Raw genomic sequence first — 18,218 nt, forward strand, 5'->3', positions numbered from 1 at the left:
AGAAAGGGAGGACACAAGAATAAATATTATTAAGAACCCATCATGAATCCAGCTCTCAAGAAGCCAGCACCAGAATAGCAAAGATATGGAATTAAAATATATTAAAGGGACACAGAACCCACGTCTTGACAACCAGAACATAGCTATGTAATTTCCATATGGGAGACAACAAGAATCAGTTAGCAGAGGAGATGACAGTTGAGGTGAGCTTAGAAGCCTACTAGACTTTAGGCAAGCAATCGGAGCCGGTGGTAGTGAATGTTGAAACAATGTAGCACAAGAGAAGACTGGGCTATGGGTAAGGCTTCTGTAGGATCCAGACTCAAAGTAGGAGTATTTGTAACTAGAAATGTTGCTTCAGGAAGGAAATGGATAAGAGCTCAAGAGCAAAAGAAATGCATTAGCTACACCTGGCCCCTTAAAGGTAACCCTTAAATGGTCTTGAATGGTGTCCCTCTTCTCTCCTCAAAAATAGATGTATTTGAAAAGTAAAATTAATGCAGAATTTTAATATTTCATCATTTGCATATTGCTTTATTTTAACCCCAAAGATATGGGATATCAATATAAAATCCTTTTTGTTTTTGTTTTTCTTTTCTATTACCAAAGCGTAATTAATGTAATTTTGTTTTCTTTGCCCTTTTTTCTCATCTTTGATATTTTTAATTTAAATGCAAATAAAGCCAGCATCACTACTGTCATTTCCTATTTCTTACTGGTTACAAGGACTATTATTCGGCAATAAACAAGAAAGAAAGCAGCAGTATGCACCTTTTAATGAAGGAAAGACTAAGAAACAGGATATACTGTCACATAACTGGATCTGACAAAGATGTCAACCCTAGAACAAGACAGACCCAGAATCAATGTGACAGGCAGGGAGAAAGGCGAAAGCCTTGACACACAGTTTGCAGTTGAAATCACTTGGGACCTATTTTGTTAAAGACACTTGGTGTAAAATACCTCAGCTTCTGGCCTTACATTCTGTTTCCTCTCTACAACTGTTCATCATGTTCTGAGACAGGTGGGCAGGTCTTTTCTTGACTGATTTTTGAAGGCAAGATAAGTTGCTGGTTTGGATGCCAGCATTTCATTAAAACTGTACTGGATGGGTAATTCCACCCCGTGTAAGAAAATAGCATATACTTGGGTCTGGTAAACCAAAGTGTGGCAATGCTTAGTCTAAACTAGGAAAAAAATTGAATCAGAACTTAAATCTTAAAAGAAAAAAATACTTCTATTTAGTCAACGTGCTGGGAAAAGTTTTGATGTATATCTGTCCATCTTTAATCTTTAATCTTTAAGTTTTGCTACCCTTCAGGCTTTTTTCTCAGAAAGAAAAACTAAATTTGTTAACATGCATTCACTTTATATTGGCATAATAGTCTAATTTCACTTTTTTTTGAAATTTATCATTTTATTTCAATTAAAATATTATTACATCAGATTCCTCTTTACCTTTTTTCCTCCAGTCTCTCCCTTGCTACCCCACAACCTCTCAAACTGATAGCCCTTTTTCACAAAGAGAGGTATGAGCAAGAAAGAAAGGAAGAAAGAAAGAAAGAAAGAAAGAAAAGAAAAGAAGGAAGGAAGAAAGACAGCCTGCTGTATTTGTTTAGTGTTGTGTGTGTGTACATGATTTCAAGACTGACAATTTTGTAGTGAAATGGGTAACCAATCAGGTACTCATCATTGTGAGACACCAATTTTTCCTCTCTCTAGAGCCTAGGAGTAGAATCTAGTGATATTTATGATATTTACTCAATCCATGTCATTGTTCAAGCCTTGTCTAGACAGGCATTTTCTTAAAATATCATGGACCTTATCAGTTACTTGAAATTTTTCTTAATGTATAGTTTTACTGTATACTTTCTTCTCACAATCCTATCTTTCTGTAATGGGTCTGTGGAGATTAACATCATTCTCAAAGCTGCCCATTGAATAGTGACACAGCTTCTATCTAAGCTTTTTGTCTAAGACTCCTTTCCTACAGTCTAAAGAGCAGCTATCTGAGAAAATAGACTAATTAATGTGCGGAATTTAGAAATTGTGAAGTCACAGAATCCTAAAGGACAATTCCTCTTTCCTATTTAGGGCACTGCGGCACCAGGGCATATCTATACATCATGCCCCCATGTTGCACAGCTTATTTATGAATAGAACTAGGAATGTGGTGCTCTTACTCTTAGCCTGGGATCCTGGGTTCAAGGAGGAATACAGAATCAACAACCTGTCAGGACCCTGGAAACAGTAAGGGGCAATCTTCATGGGGAATGCAGAAGCATGTGCCTCTATCACAAGGTCCAAGGCATTTCTACAGCAAAAAGGAGGAGAGGTGGAATAATAACAAGATGCCTGTGTAGGATGTTGTGAGAGGCGCTGGGCAGTGGATGATCTGGCAGAGGCAGTACTTCCGGGTAGAGGAAATCCAAGCACTGAAATAAGTTCTCTGTGTTCTACATTTCTGCAGAATGGGCCCTTGGCCTTCTCACCTTGGGACGTCCCTTTTTGCTATTTGAGCTCATTGTTTCACCTAAGGATGAACAAGATTGTGTCCCAGACTCCTCCTTGATCCAACAGTTACATTAAAGTCAAACAGTAAGACATACTTCCTTGTGTGGTGATTATACTGCTGTGGGATGTAACCCCACTTATGACAGAAACCCAGAATACCATAACAAGTTAGGAAATCCCATAGCCCATGGGTGGCTGCAAAGAACAGAGGACATCAAGGAATTTTCAACCATCACCCGCAGATGGTTGGGACATGCCCCAATCAGTGGGAACAAAGCACAAGTTTTGTTTTATTTTGTTTTGCTTCTGACTAGAAGATGGACTCCTGCCAAGAATTCCTCCTGCACTGAGAGTTTTCCCAACTCTCTATCCTTGGCCATTCTCTACTGCTCATAATTTCAAGTCCAGAATCAGGTTCCCAGTGACTCTGTTCTCTGAGGGGATGTGGAGAAGGTCATTGACAGGAAACAAACATTTATTCCCAGCACAGATGTCTATAATATAAAATGAAATATGGATGTGATCCCCAACTCATTGTTTTTCATTACTAATTTTGCTATTGTAATGATTCATAATGTAAATATCTGATATGCAGGGTATCTGATGTGTGAACCCCCAAAGAGGCTGCAACTCACTGGTTGAGAACAGCTGTCCTATAAGGAGCCATGTTCCTGACTCCTTGATGTAGATAATAAACTCTAACATTCATGGTCACATACCAGGTATCCTTAAACAAATACATCAGGACCTCTCAGCACTTCTGCACAAACCCAGGTGGGGGGAGCAGATAATCTCTACTCAAAGAATAGGGCCATCACTATTACTTACTTGAAATAAAGAAACCCGTAGCCCAAGCCTAGTGGGTCAGGACTCCCATTTTCAAACCTGAGATGTGATATTTATAAAAGTCCCAGGTGTAACACAGCTGTTTGAAAAGGAAGCCTAACAAAGGAGGGGAGAGCTAGGGTAGGAGAAAGAGTCCATGAATTGCAAAGCACAAAACACAAACAACAATTTAGAAGGCAATTCAAAGGGGCTGGGGATTTAGCTCAGTGGTAGGGCGCTTGCCTAGTAAGCACAAGGCCCTGGGTTCGATCCCCAGCTCCAGGGAAAAAAAAAGAAAAAAGAAAAAAAAAGAAAAAAATAAAGGCAATTCAAAACAACAACAACAACAACAACAACAACAACAACACCTTCCACTGAGGTTAGCTGGCACCAAAATTTCCTCAGGATGAACACAGTACTGAATCCCCAGATTCACTGGAGATTCACCAGGAGAAGAGGGAAATAAAAGCAAACCTATTTGATAACGTCATCAAAGGATTAAATATGGGCTCCCAGAGCTGTCCTAGGATACCTGATTCTCTGTGGTGAATTTACTGCCTTTGTGACTCACCCACAATGAATGAGCTTACAGAAAAGGGAGAAGTGACCCATGAAATATAGTCAATTACAGCTTAATCTTCCTCACCCTGGAATCTATTCAATAGCTTTAATGAACTTAACAGGCTGGAAGGCAGGGCAAAGAATGCATAAGAAATACAACTCAGGCACTCCTGGCACTGTGGAAGCCCATTCCCTTTGTTATTAAGGAAGAAATGTTCTCCCTCCAGTAAGTACTTTGGGAAAGGGAAAATACAAAAACCTGTTTCCATTATCATTGTTTCCTGCTATAAAGCTCCAAAGAATGCATATTATTAAGGGTTTTAGAATAGGTGACTTCCAGCACCACAGTTAGCTTTCTCTGTGCTTCCCCTGCAGCATGGAGACAACTGTCCTAGTTTGCTTTCCGATGCTGTCATAACACTGACCAAAACCTATTTTGGGGAGAAAGGGGTCTGTTTATCCACCTTACATTTTCACATCATAGTTCACCACTGAGGAAAGTTGGGGAAGGAACTCGAGGCTGGAACCTGTACGACTAGGGTGATCAGCCTGCTGTACTTTCTGAATTGTCACCCAGGGCTTACATGTTCAAAAGCTTGGCCCCAGCTGGTGGTGCTGCTTAGGAAAGTTGTGGGAATTTAGAGGTCAAGCCTCACTGAAGAATGTGGATCAGTGGAGGTGATCCTTGAGACTTTTATAGCCCAGATCCCAGTTACCTCTCCTCTTTGTCTCTGTTTCTGTTTGTTTCTTGGTCTTTGTCTCTGTGTCTCTACCTCTCTGTCTCTGAGTCTCTATCTTTGTCTCTGTCTCTGTCTCTCTGTCTCTGTTTCTCTGCCTCTCACTCTCTCTTTCTCTTTTTCTGTGTGTGTCTCTGTCTCTTTCCCTCCCTCCTTCCCTCCCTCTCTCTCTCCTGCCTATGAAGTTTTACCCTCTGCTTCATATTCCTCCAGTCATGCCTTCCCCAATATGACACACCTTGGAACTCTGGGCCAGACTAAATTTCCTGTTCTTTGGTCAGATATTTTTTCCTCAGCCATAAGTAAAGTTTAATAATTAAGACATACCCCTTCTCTAGAAAAGGCATGTTGGATATCACAAGAAAGAGCAAGAAAACACAGATGATTTATGGGTTGCAAACAGCAGAAGAGCACTCAAGTCTTCTTGAGATCCAACAGAACAGGGTGGATTGTCTGGATACCCTTCTTCCTCCTCTTAGCCGCATCTCCAGTTATGACTCAACCAGAAGCCACAGTAAGAAAGAACAGCTGCTTTTTGTCAGTATGCAGATCAATCTGCCTCAATAGAAATACAAATCTAATGGTCTCTGCTTAGCATAGAAAGAACTGGTTAAGCAATTTGGACATTTTTCTTGATACTGTTTTCACTGAGATTCTAAATTATCACAAAAAGCATTTTTCTCCCTTCCCTACCACAAATCATGCATAGCAGTCCCTTGCCATGTCTGGTTTAAAACACAAAGGAACGACATAGGGCTTAAACAGATGTCCAAATTACCCTCGTTAAAATGAGTATAATTCACACTGATGAATTTCAGTGTAAACATCAAGTTACAACATCATTTTTGCCATCGTCTCTCAATATGTCCAAGGTTAAAGAGTGTCAAGATGTTATGAGAATTAATAGTTGGGGTCATAAAGTAAACCAGCCTTGAGTGTAGTAGATCCCATAGTTACCTGACACTAGAAAACTACCTGGGCTTTCTAAGACTCAGGATTTCTTAGTTATGATGTAAGAACAATAATACCCACCCCAGAGGTGGTAGGAAAAATCAAATGAGGTAAGTACATTAATCATTTAGCCAATGTCATGAACACATTGATCGCTAGCTACTATAATTATCACTGCCATAGTTAATTGGTATTTCAAAGCAAAGTTTAATTTCTCCTTAGCCTAGTTTATTTAATGATTTTGTTTGTTTCACAATCAATATTACTGGTATAGATTTCAAAATGGAATTTAAAAACATTTTGTTCCAAATGTTCATTGTGAATTTCTTGCAAATTAACAGATACCCCAAAAGTAATTTTCTAGGAAATCCTTCATTTCTTCTGAGGAGTATTATAATTCTTCTGCCTTTAAATGAGCTGCTAAAAGCCCAATCCAAAAATTAACAATAACAACAATAATAATAATAACAAAGAATTTCTTAAAGATCCACACATAAAACATCTTTCATCTCTCAAGACATAGAACCTCAAAAGTAGTAAGGAATCTGTGTGTTCTGGAACACATACCAGAGAGCAGTGCTTGTCTATGACAGTAGTGATCACTGCTGTGCTGGGAAAAGAAAATACAACCCACCCTCAGCTGTATACATCTGATTGGTTGTGTTTAATGCAGGATGGCCAAGTTCTCCATGGTAATGAACATGAAGGGCAGCCTGGCTTCCCAAGAAACCTCTAAGGAGGGACCAGCTCAGAGGGAGAACAACCAGCCCAGAAGTGAGGCTGGTCTGTCTCACTGCCCCCTATTACAAATTTAACCCAAAAGTATTTGCTCTGGAAATGATTTGAATATAAAACTTTTTTCCTAATGTTTTAATGACTTTTCTTCCTATTATTAGCATTAGGGGAGCTTGCTAAGAGTATGAACATTAGGAAGGGCAAAGGAAAATGAATCCAGTCGACCCAAACCCACCAAGTCATCCTCATTCACTCAGCCGCCTGCCCTAGCACAGGCATCTGGTTGTAAACTGGCAATGTAATCATGTAGACATGTGAAAGACTTGGTCAAATGTCAAATGTTTGCTTCCATTAACGCAAAGCTATGGCTTTCTTCCATGAAGTTCCTCCTCCTAGTCTCCTCTATGAAGGAGCATATGTGTTGATTAGAAAGACAGTAAACAGAATTCTGTCCTAATCAGGATAACAATTCTAGACAGAACCTAAGAAGTACAGAGGAATAAAGTGCTTCAGAGAGCTGTGCAGCTTAGACCCTTGTACCATAAAAGAGCCAAGTTTTGAAGTTAGCATTTCACATTTCATCTCAGGAAGTGAGAAAATAAAAAGTAAATTAAGCCCAAAGTAAGTAGAAGAGTGGAAATTATAAATATTGAAGTAGAAAGTAATGGAAGAATAGAAAGAGTTAACAATGATGAGAGTCAGTATTTCTAAAACATTCCTAAAAGCAATGAACAAAATTATTTCTTGATTGAAGCAAACCAGTCAAGAAATAATGAGAGAGCAGCAACCACCAACCCAGGGAGGAGGTCGTCACTGCTGATCAAGTACCAACACAAGGATGAGAGGTTGTCCCTCCTTATCTGGAAGATATTAAGATGGCAGACACACTATAACAGTGAACCTCATAACTTAGATGCACCACCAAGAAGCAACAACTGAGAATTTTCTAGAATGCTAATCCTGCAGTCTCATCTCATGCTCAAGTAGTCAGGAATCTGAAATGCATTGTGAGAGGACAGGTTCAAGACCTTTCTGATAGCTGACATTTTCATTTTTTTCTTTTCTTCTTTTATTACATCCCAAACACTGCTTCCCCTCTTAGTCTCCCCTCATAGAGTCCCATCCCCCTCCCTCTCCCCTTCTCCTCCAAGAGGGTGAACCCTGTTCTCTCAGTCCCCATACCCTAACCCACCCCTATGCATCAAGTCTCCCCTGGATTAGGTGCATCCTCTCCCACTGAGGCCAGACAAGGCCGCCATGGAGACTGAGCTACACTTCTGCTACATATGTGCCAAGGATGTCCTTCCAGCCCGTGTATGCTCTTTAGCTGGTAGTTCAGTCTCTGGGAGCTGCTAGGGGTCCAGGTTAGTTAATTCTGTTAGTCTTCCTGTGGAGTTCCCATCTGCTTCAGGGCCCTCAATTCTCCCAACTCCCCACTCTTCCTTAAGAGTCCTCTTTAGTTTGCTTACAGTCCTCAGGAGAGTGATAATCTGCTTCTGTATAACATACCTGAGGCAGTGAGGCCATGCCCAACAAACAAGGACAGCAAGTCATTAACAAACAAGTGACTTTCCTTCAGCTCTAGAAATGTTCTCAAGAAAGAATTATCAAGATGAACCAAGACACAGAATTTAAAAGGACAATCATAAATTTTGTCAAAGAATTCAGAGAGTTAAATGAGAGAAAAACAAACAAAATGAAAACAAAGCAACTCAATGCTCAACGAACTTAAAGAAGATAATAACAAGTGTCTACATAATGTCTAAAAGAAAAATATATGGCTGAAGAAAATGACAAATGTGTCTCAAGATTTGAAAACAATTCAGTAAATATATAAAAATATTGAAGACAACTCAAACCATAATGAAAAACTCAACAACCCATTTAGGCAACTCATTGGAAAGCCTTATAAGTTGAATGGATCAAGCAGAAGACAGTATGCAAGGGCTTGAAGATAAAGTAGAGGAATTAGACTACACAGGCAAAGGATATAACATCTTTTTAAACACAGGATCAAAAGCAGGCAGGAACTGTGAACTATCATGATAAGACTAAATGCTAGATTTATAGTCATGGATATAGAAGAAGAACCTCTGGTCAAGAGCACAGACCAGTTCTTCCACAAGACACAGAATAAAGCATTCCTCAGTTGGAAAGATATGTCTACAAAAAGTATTCTCGCAAAAATTGAATCAGGAAAGAAGCAGGTGTCTCTGTCCTAGAATCTAACAAGAGACTAAAGAGACTAAAACCAATCAGGAGAGATAAAGAATGACACCTGAGTTTTATCATGAGAACAATTAACCAAGAATATATTACATTCTTAAACAGATATGGACCAAATTCTGGAACAACCAAATTCATTGAAAGCATACTCCTGGACCTAAAGACTTAACTCAAAGTCAATAATAGTAGATGGTTTTAGTACTTCACATTACCCAGTAGACAGGTAATCTACAAACAAACAAACAAGCAAACAAACAAATACAGAAACATCACAATTAAATAACTCGATACATTGAATGGACAATTCTACCCAAACAGCAAAAAATATACATCCTATTCAGCAACTCATGTTTTTGCCTCTCTAAAATAGACTATATCCTAGGATATAAAACTATCTTAATAAATTCAGAAAAATGAAGTAAATCTATATGTTCTATCTGAACACAATGCAATAAAGCTTCAAATCAACAGCAAATAAATCTCTAGCAATTACTCAAATGCATAGATAATAAACAACACATTACTGAATGATGAAAGGTCAAAGAGGTAGTAAAAGAAAATTAGCTCCTAACCATTTGCTCCAGGTCTCTTTTGATTGTCCTATGAATCAGCATACCATGACCCTAGCCCCTTAATTCTTAGGAAAATATGAGCATACACTTTCTTTTAACATTGCAAAAGAAGTTAGAAATCTGCCTGCCTCTGTTGAGCACCAGACTATAAGCTAGCTGGGTGGGATCCTGTCCCGGAATTACCATTTCTATCACACCTGGGCCTAACCTTGCTCTGTCCAAGGCTTCAACCCTGAATCAGGAATTTGTCTATCTTTGTAAGCATAAAGAAAATAAAAACCTGAGCTGGGTGGGATCTCCTGTGATCACTGCTCCCTAAATCTCTTTATCTCCTTCCTTAGTATCTTTCTGATAAGTTGACTCACAACACAACAGTTGCTTTTGTCCCTTTAGATTCATGAAGCCTCTTGTATAGTTCATATTGCATTCTTATATTTTTGCATAGTTGGGAAGTTATATATTTGAAAATTCATGCATTTAGAGTTCTTTTCCACAGCCTTAAGGGCTGTCCTGAAGGTCCCACCATTTACCATGTTACTGAGACATTAGCCATACCTTCACTCACTCCTGCTGTCTCTGATTATCGTGTCATCATTAACATTAATAATGAGGACAATCCTTGAAGGAGGAACATGTGTACATTCTTATACAAACAAGCCTTATGCCCATAGCAGCTACTACACTCCTGGAGGCCCACTCCTGCTGGCCCTACCCCAGTGGCAGGAACCATGTCATTCTGTCCCTACCAAGGTTATGCCAGACCCAGCATTTAACTATCTGAAGAATGCTGCTAAAGAACAGCAATGGAAATTCGATTTAAGCTTAGAGCTCAGACCTCTAAATCCATGCTCCAAATGTGTGCTCTGGCAATATCTTGCTTCTGCACTCTTGGTATAATTATGATACTTCAATGCTGCACACAAGCCCATGACACAAGCAAGCCACTGATGTGAAGGATGAGAAATCATCTGCCCCATCCATCTGAAGCAACAAGTATCCTTTAAACAGGATTCACTCTCTACAGAAGAGACTAATGTGAGGAAATTTTCTTTTTATTCAAAATAATGATACTAAATGGGGAGCAATTTAAGTTTGACAATGGCTTCATCAGACCTCATCTCCAAGTCCCAAAATCACACTCCAAGTGCACATTTCTCGGTGGCGGTGAAGTCAGCTGGGGGAGGCAGATACCAAGCAAACAGGTGAAAGCATAGAGTTAGCATACCCTTTTGGGCACAAAACAGTTTTAATGGATGTCTGTGCTAATGGGCCTCCACAGCACCATCCCACTATTAGCAGCACTGATATTACATAGTTATAACGATCCTCCATTTCCAAAAAGGAGTAGCTGTCTCCTGAAAAACTGAGGCTCCTACTTATCCATTACTAGGGCATTGTTGACTTTACCAAAAGGGTTAATTTTCTCCTCCTTTTTCCTACCCTATACTATTCTTTCATAATAACTGGCCACGAGTGAGCATCACTAACTATTTAAGATGGTGCTGTGACTAACAGTATAGAATGTTAGCAGTTAATAGCATCCTCATAGCATCTTGACAAAGGTACTGCAGATCAGGAACTCCCATGGAGAAGGAGATGATCTCACAGCATTTACTACAGTCACCATCACTGAGCTCTCTTAAGCTCTTCAGTTGCTAGGCTAATCCTACAGAGCCCTTGATAATGATCTGATGATAGACACATCCTGCAGAATAAGGGGATGATTATAGAAGTCAATCTGTAAGACTTTCATTTGCATTTAAAGAGGCAACAATGGGAGAATCTGGTCCCCCAGTGGCAAAGCATAGCCATCATAGATCTTAGAGTCAGAGCAACTTGCAGAATTCCCTTGCTAGCCCTGCTTTCTAGGGGACCCATCTTGCTACTGGGCTGGCACTAATTTCAGTGGATAATTTTGTAGCCTGGGTATACTAAGGAGGAATCCATTCAGTTTATATTTTGGCTTACTTTCCCGCTACTAATTTTTGCTAAGAGTATTCTGTTAATTTCCTTTCTGTACTCCACATATATAGGATACTTTGTTTTATTGCCTCCTTGGTGAATATGCAATAATACCAACTGTTTCTGTTAAGATCTGTAATTTTATGCTTTGGGGAAGCAAGCAGACTAGCATATGGACCTCAGGATTTGTGACTTTGTCCAGGATACAGTATGCTGAACGTACATAAACCAAACCACAGTATCTCTTCAATTTACTTGAAAATCCCCTTTCATGCATTATGAAAGAATTGAAAATGCTTTTTTCTTGTGAAATTTAAGTGTACTCACCAAACCTTGAAAATCTTATATGTAGCTTTCTATGCCATGGAATATAGTCTATCAATGTAATACACTGGGCAAATTATAAGCGTAAATAGAACAATTAATAAAAGCTAAAATATTATGTACTAAGTCTTGAAGGTACACATTGTTTTCATTTTTATTTAAACTCACCAGACTTTCATGTGGTAAACACTAGTCTCTCCCTCTTCCTTTTCCTCTTCTCTTCCCCTCTCCACTCTCCCCTCTCCCTCTCCCTCTCCCTCCAACTTCCCTTTCCCTCTCTTTCTCCCTCTCTCTCTCTCCTCTTTCCCCCATCCCTCTCCCTCTCTTCCCCATCCCTATCCTGTTTCTTTTTCCAATGTTGTGATTGTTGCTGTTTCGAGACAAGGTCTTGCTATATTTCCCAGGGTGGCCTCAGTTCTCAGGCTCTTACAATTCTTCTACCTCTGCCTCTTAAGGAAGTGGGACAACAAGCATGTACCACCATGTCTAACTGTTATTCAATATTCATAGTACTGAAAAGTGAAGTTTCATGTTTTTATAAGCATGTATGTTCTAATGTGTGTGTGCAGGTATGCCTACAATGTATGCTTATAAGTGTGGAAGCCAGAGGGTGGCATTGGGTGCTTTCTCCACTTGTTCTCCACTCTCCATATTGAGATAAGGTCTACCATGTGAACCTAGGAGTCTGTGACTCAGCTAGTCTAGCCAGCCAATTTGCTCTAGGGATCGTTTGTATCTACCTCCAGGGTTACTGGGCTTACTGGTGAGCCACCAAGCTACCATGTATCTGGACTCTGGACTCTGGACTTTGCTCCTCATGTTTGAATGGTAAATGCTTTACCCAAATAAGCCATCTCCCCAGTACAGTACCAAAGTAAAGCTTTAATCAAAGTTGTCAACTTCAGCACAGCTAATATTTCGGATAAACCTTTATAATTTTCTCAGCCAGATACCAGATACCACTAGATACCAGTAGTCAGCCTCAGAAGCAACAATTGGAGTGCCTCATTCTTTGACCTCCACATGTGCGTCATGGTGCAGGCACCCTCATACACATGATAAATTTTAAAAGAAAAGTGACAACTATAAATATCTTTACCCATTGCTAAACGTCATTTGGGGTGATTTCTCCACTCAGCCAAAAATTATTAGCTTAGAGAGAGCAAGTAATTTATTTTTTTATTAACTTGAGCATTTCTTATTTACATTTCGAATGTTATTCCCTTTCCCAGTTTCCGGGCAAACATCCCCCTAACCCCTCCCCCTCCCCTTCTTTATGGATGTTCCTCTCCCCATCCTCCCCCCATTGCCGCCATCCCCCCAACAAGCACATTCACTGGGGGTTCAGTCTTAGCAGGACCAAGGGCTTCTCCTTCCACTGGTGATCTTACTAGGATATTCATTGCTACCTATGAGGTCAGAGTCCAGGGTCAGTCCATGTATAGTCTTTAGGTAGTGGCTTAGTTCCTGGAAGCTCTGGTTGCTTGGCATTGTTGTTCATAAGGGGTCTCGAGCCCCTCCAAGAGAGCAAGTAATTTATAAAGGCTCTCTCCATCAAGAAACATGGATCCTGGAGCTGGGCATCTGGAATGTAGAATATATGTTTCAACCAGCAAAATGCTAGTTACACAGTGAGGGTTAAATGACATAATTTCTAATTCAAAAATGAATAAATGAATGAATAAACAAACAAACATCAGAGGACATGGTTGTGAGTACTTTCCCCTATGGAGATAACCTGTAGTCATAATAGCCAGGGTCCTAGAAAACTTTCTTTCCTCCTTTAAGCCCCATGTACCTTGCTCTCCTGCCCACTCCTCAGCCATCCTTTAATCCTACTTTATGTACCCTGAGTAATTTGTTGAGGCTGATTTTACAGTCTAGTAAATGAGACGAAGCCCCTGCTCTTACAGAGCCACTAAAGTTCAAGACCTATTCATCCTACCAGCTCTCTTAGGTGACCTGAGATACAAAACAGCATTGCTCAGGAGCTCCTGAACCCTGGCAGCCTCTCTGAGGGATGGTCTAAGTGGTCAGTGACAAACCACTATCCATGTACCGACAATTCCTATGTGATGTACACATGCTATTTCTATTTCATTCTGGGCTCATAAGAACTCTAGAAAGCAAATCCATTTGCAAAGGAAGGAGGAGAAACCATTCCATTAATTAAAGGGAACCACACATACCCCTGAGTATCCCATAGGGTTACTGTGAGGACTCAAATTTCAGCCTAAATATTCAAAACTCCAGCACCTTGATCATCACCACAAACCTTTAGCTGAGCATTGCCTTTTCCAAAGTACATTCTCTATTTACTCAACTCTATCCAGTTTGCTTGGAATTCTTCATTCTTATTCCCTGTCCCTGACATGCAAAACTTAAAAGGAATAAGTGTTCCAAATTCCACTTGTGGTGATGGAATGTGAAAAATTTCAGGCAACGATCTCAAGAATGTTGAAAAGGTGATAATACATCAAACAAGATAGAAAATGCAGGATGAATTTCCTTTTCTCTGTTTCTATTTTTATGAACAAAGGATTATGAATTTACAGAAGAGTGATCATGTGGCTTCAAAATACTTGAAAAAGTAGATGATATGTAAAACTTCTTAGTGGGTGGTAAAGGAGGAATTCCTTTGCTTGAATCATGTGTAAATAGAGCTCTTAAAAGATATCATCAAGGGTGGGCAATCCTGAAACTCCAGGGCAGGAGAGACCTCCACTTCTGCCCACCTCTGCCCATATCCCTGCCCAAGAGGAAACTGTATAGGGCCTCTGGGCATGGGAAGTTAGGAACAGTCAAGCTGCAGGAACCCTGCAGTTCAGACAGCGCCCGGATCTAAGCAGACCCGGGCAGACAGCTCCCTGCATCCTAATTCCTTAGGAGGGAGAGCTGGACCTTCAGAGGGGCAGACAAGCCTGGAAAACCAGAGGAGACTACTCTCTGACCACATTTCTGACTCTAGAGGAAAAAACCTAGTGCCATCTGGGCCCCCTGTGCACAGGGACGCAGGAGAAGTAGGGGCAGGCCCTTCTGGTTGCTGCCCTCATGGAGAGCTGAAAACCAGCCCTGAGGAGTGACTTCAGGCCTGAGACCAGAGGTAAGACCAACCTTCCTGCCCCAAGTGACCTGCCTGGTGGACTCAGAACACACAAAGGCAAAATTCCTCTCAGACAGGACACTTCCAGTTTCTAGCTGGCGCCCAAAACTCACTGATCCCAGCCCACAGCTCCTTGTTCCCAAACCCCAAGGGAGAGAGAGCCCAGAAGTGTGGGCAATCCTGAGACTGCAGGGCAGGAGCAATTGCCACTTTTGCCGACCTATGCCCATATCCTTGGCCCAAGAAGAAACTGTATAGTACCTCTGGGCATGGGAAGTTAGGAGCAGCCCAGCTGCAGGAGCCCTGCGGTCCAGACTGCGCCTGGATCTGAATGGACATGGTCAGACAGCTCCCTGCACCCAAATCCCATGAGAGGGAGAGCTGGAATTTCGGAGGGGCAGACACACCTGGGAAAACAGAGGAGACTACTCTCTACCCACATATCTGACTCTAGAGAAAAATGCCTAACACCACCTGGGCCCCCTGTGCACAGGGACCTAGGAGAAGTAGGGGTAGGCCTTTCTGGCTCCCGCCCACAGGGACAGGTAAAAGCCAGTGGAAAGGAACGACAACATGCCTGAGAGCAGAAACCTCTGTTCCCATAACTGGCTGAAAGAAAACAGGAAAACAGGACTACAGCACTCCTGAAACACAGGCCTATAAGAAGGTCAAGCCACTGTCAGAAATAGCAAAACAAAGTAACACCAGGGACAACCTGATGGCAAGAGGCAAGCGCAGGAACCCAAGCAACAAAAACCAAGACTACATGGCATCATCAGAGCCCATTTCTCCCACCAAAGCAAACAATGAATATCCAAACACACCAGAAAAGCAAGATCTAGATTTAAAATCACATTTGATCATAATGATAGAGGACTTTAAGAAAAACATAAAGAAATCCCTTAGAGAAATGCAGGAAAACATAAGTAAACAAGTGGAAACCCTTAGAGAGGAAACACAAAAATCCCTGGAAGAATCCCAGGAAAACACAATCAAACAGTTGAAGGAATTAAAAATGGAAATAGTAGCATTAAAGAAAGCACAAAGGGAAACAACCCTGGATATAGAAAACCAAAGGAAGAGACAAGGAGCCGTAGATACAAGCATTACCAACAGAATACAAGAGATAGAAGAGAGAATCTCAGGAGGAGAAGATTCCATAGAAATCATCGACACAACGGTCAAAGATAATGGAAAAGAGAAAAAGCTACTGGCCCAAAACATGCAGGAAATCCAGGACAAAATGAGAACATCAAACCTAAGGATAATAGGTATAGAAGAGAGTGAAGACTCCCAATTCAAAGGACCAGTAAATATCTTCAACAAAATCATAGAAGAAAACTTCCCTAACCTAAAGAAAGTAATGATATCTATATCAATGATAAACTGGTCAAGGAAGAAATAAAGAAAGAAATTGAAGACTTCTTAGAATTTAATGAAAATGAAGGTACAACATACCCAAACTTATGGGACACAATGAAACATGTGCTAAGAGGAAACTCATAGCTCTGAGTGCCTGCAGAAATGGGAGAGAGCATATATCAGCAGCTTGACAGCACACCTAAAAGCTCTAGAACAAAAAGAAGCAAACACACCCAGGAGGAGTAGAAGGCAGGAAATAATCAAACTCAGAGCTGAAATCAACCAAGTAGAAACAAAAAGGACTATACAAAGAATCAACAGAACCAAAAGCTGATTCTTTGAGAAAATCAGTAAGATAGATAAACCTTTAGCCAGACGAATGAGAGGACACAGAGAGTGTGTCCAAATTAACAAAATCAGAAATAAAAAGAAAGACCTAACAACAGAATCAGAGGAATTTTAAATAAATCATCAGATCCTACTACGAAAGCCTATATTCAACAAAACTTGAAAATCTGGAGGAAATGGACAATTTCCTAGACAAATATCAGGTACTGAGGTTAAATCAGGGACAGATAAACCATTTTAAAAAAACTCATAACCCCTAAAGAAATAGAAGCAGTCATTAAAGGTCTCCCAACCAAAAAGAGCCCAGGTCCAGACAGGTTTAGTGCAGAATTCTATCAGACCTTCATAGAAGACCTCATACCAATACTATCCAAACTATTTCACAAAATTAAAACAGACGGAGCGCTACCGAATTCCTTCTATGAAGGCACAATTACTCTTATACCTACACCACACAAAGACCCAACAAAGAAAGAGAACTTCAGACCAATTTCCCTTATGAATATTGACACAAAAATACTCAATAAAATTCTTGCAAACTGAATCCAAGAACACATCAAAACAATCGTCCATCATGATCAAGGATGCTTCATTCCAGGCATGCAAGGATGCTTTAATATATGGAAAACCATCAATGTAATCTACTATAAAAACAAACTGAAAGATAAAAAAAACACATGATCATTTCATTAGATGCTGAGAAAGGATTTGACAAAATTCAACACCCCTTCATGATAAAAGTCATGGAAAGAACAGAAATTCAAGGCCCATAACTAAAGAGTAAAAGCCATATACAGCAAACCAGTAGCTAACATTAAACTAAATGGAGAGAAACTTGAAACAATCCCAATAAAATCAGAGACTAGACAAGGCTGCACACTCTCTCCCTACTTATTCAATATAGTTCTCGAAGTCCTAGCCAGAGCAATCAGACAACAAAAAGAGATCAAAGGGCTACACATTAGAAAGGAAGAAGTCAAAATATCACTATTTGCAGATGATATGATTGTATATTTAAGTGATCCCAAAAGTTCCATCAGAGAACTAAGAACTACTAAAGCAAAGTGGCTGGGTATAAAATTAACTCAAATAAATCAGTAGCCTTCCTCTACACAAAAGAGAAAGAAATTAGGGAAACGACACCCTTATAATAGTCCCAAATAATATAAAGTACCTCAGTGTAACTTTAACCAAGCAAGTGAAAGATCTGTATGATAAGAACTTCAAGCCTCTGAAGAAAGAAATTGATGATCTCAGAAGATGGAAAGATCTCCTATGCTCATGGATTGGCAGGATTAATATTCTAAAAATGACCCTTTTACCAAAAGCAATCTACAGATTCAATGCAATCGCCATCAAAATACCAATTCAATTCTTCAGAGAGTTAGACAGAACAATTCGCAAATTCATCTGGAATAACAAAAAAACCAGGATAGCTAAAACTATTCTCAACAATAAAATGACTTTTGGGGAAATCACTATCCCTGATCTCAAGTAGTATTACAGAGCAATAGTGATGAAAAACTGTATGGTATTGGTACACAGACAGACAGACAGACAGACAGACAGACAGACAAGTGGAATAGAATTGAAGACCCAGAAATGAACCCACACACCTATGGTCACTTGATTTTTGACAAAGGAGCCAAAATCATCAAATGGAATAAAGATAGAATTTTCAAGTCCAAGTGGATTAAGGACCTTCACATCAAACCGGATACACTCAAACTAGTAGAAGAAAAAGTGAAGAAGAATCTTGAACACATAGGCCCTGGGGATAATTTCATGAACAAAACACCAATGGCTTATGCTCTAAGATCAAGAATTAACAAGTGGGATCTCATAAAACTACAAAGCTTCTGTAAGGCAAAGGACACTGTCCTTAGGAGAGTTGGGAAAAGATCTTTACCAATCCTACAACTGATAGAGGGCTTATATCCAAAATATACAAAGAACTCACGAAGTTAGACTGCAGGGAGACAAATAACCCTATTAAAA

The 18,218-nt window shown here is 40.1% G+C and overlaps 1 protein-coding gene and 1 non-coding gene across 14 annotated transcripts in view; one reads left to right on the plus strand and one right to left on the minus strand.

The window, feature by feature from the left end:
- Pde1c (phosphodiesterase 1C) overlaps positions 1-18,218 on the minus strand; it is a 563,679-nt gene that overhangs the window by 223,974 nt on the left and 321,487 nt on the right.
- Positions 3,550-3,624, plus strand: Trnat-agu9 (transfer RNA threonine (anticodon AGU) 9). The gene has a single exon. It is a non-coding gene; the product is annotated as a tRNA-Thr (tRNA).

This window comes from Rattus norvegicus, chromosome 4 (assembly GCF_021556685.1).
Source record: "Rattus norvegicus strain SHRSP/BbbUtx chromosome 4, alternate assembly SHRSP_T2T, whole genome shotgun sequence".
Classification (NCBI taxonomy): Eukaryota; Metazoa; Chordata; class Mammalia; order Rodentia; family Muridae; genus Rattus; species Rattus norvegicus.